We start from the raw sequence: 1519 nt of genomic DNA on the forward strand, positions 1-1519 counted from the left end.
ATTCCTCCCTGTAGAGGGGAGTTTGGGGGAAAATGTTTACATGTATATGTATAGCTGAGTTGCTTTACTGTGCACCTGAAACTATCACAACATTGTTAACCAGCTATACACCAATATAAAATAAAAAGTTAGGGGCTTCCCTGGTGGCGCAGTGGTTGAGAGTCCACCTGCCGATGCAGGGGACACGGGTTCATGCCCCGGTCCGGGAGGATCCCACCTGCCGCAGAGCGGCTGGGTCCGTCAGCCATGGCCACTGGGCTTGTGCGTCCGGAGCCTGTGCTCTGCAGGGAGAGAGGCCACAATAGTGAGAGGCCCGCGTAATGCAAAAAAAAAAAAAAAAAAAAGTTAAAAAAAAATTCCTCCCTGTAAAATAATGGTGACAATAATAATCAATTCATGGGATGGCTGGAGAGATTAAATGGTTTATTATGTGATGGTGTTGGTTCCACTCTTAACCCATAGGAGGCGGTCACTAAATATTTCCTTTTCTTTTTCTTTTTCTTTTTTTAGAAAAAAACACATGACTTTATTATTCCCAGCACAAAGGGCAGGTCTTCGCAGAACGAGGGGGCAAGTTCTGACGGCCGGGAGGAGGCCCCTACTTGCATGCGATGAGCAGGTTCCGCAGGACCACAGTGACCGAGTCCCCACGTGGGCACATCTTTGAGATGTAGCAGTCCTTGTTGACTGGCTTGGATTTCTTCTTGCCCTTACCATTCTTGGGGACTTCGGTCCACAACTCTTTCACATTCTCCAGCACCATGTTGCAGTGCCTGTTGAAGGCCTTCACATGGCCCAGGAGCTTCTTGTTGTGGCAGTTGAGCACTTGGGTGTTGTTCTTGACCCACTGGGTGAGCATGGAGAGTGGCCGCGTGTTAAACTTCTCCTCCTCCCGCTTCTACGGCTCCGCCGGGGTCATCTCACCCTTGGGCTTGTTGGTGAGGCTCATGCTGGCGGCGGTGGTGGCCACGCTCTCAAGTCGCTACTGTCTCCTCTGCGTTGCTTCATCCTCTTTTAACTTTTCACTGCCTGCTTCTCTGAATTCTAAAAGTACAAATTCTGAACTAGATCAATAATGTAGATTAGCCTCATGGCATCCCAGAAAGTGACTCCCAGCACTGAGATACTTTGTCAATGGATGCAATGCATGGCCTCTTTCTACCTAGAGCAAAGACAGAGTTGACACGCTGCTGTTGATTTCACCTTTCACTAAAGCTAAGGAATCTGCCTGCCTTTGAACTGGTCATCACGGCCGAGAACCACGCACCACCTTTAGAAGAGGTCTGGTCTCCAAGAAAATCTCAAATATCATGGGGCCACAGCTGCGGAGATGCCTCTTACCTGGACAGGGTGGAATGATTTATATCTGATTTGTCAGAGGTCACCAAGCAGCTCAAAGCTAAACTGAAAGATTAAGAATTAATCCAGATGTAATAACAACCCTGACTAGACATCCAGGCGTCCACTGGCGGCCCTGAAGGCACTAGGCAGGCGTCCTCAGCTTGCAGAAGGTGGGGCA

At 49.0% G+C, this 1519-nt stretch overlaps 1 pseudogene; it reads right to left on the minus strand.

Annotated features, from left to right (window-relative positions):
• Positions 1 to 598: 598 nt before the first annotated feature.
• Positions 599 to 949, minus strand: LOC132476407 (small nuclear ribonucleoprotein Sm D2-like; annotated as a pseudogene).
• Between the last annotated feature and the right edge of the window lie 570 nt (positions 950 to 1519).

Source organism: Mesoplodon densirostris, chromosome 16, assembly GCF_025265405.1.
Source record: "Mesoplodon densirostris isolate mMesDen1 chromosome 16, mMesDen1 primary haplotype, whole genome shotgun sequence".
Lineage (NCBI taxonomy): Eukaryota > Metazoa > Chordata > Mammalia > Artiodactyla > Ziphiidae > Mesoplodon > Mesoplodon densirostris.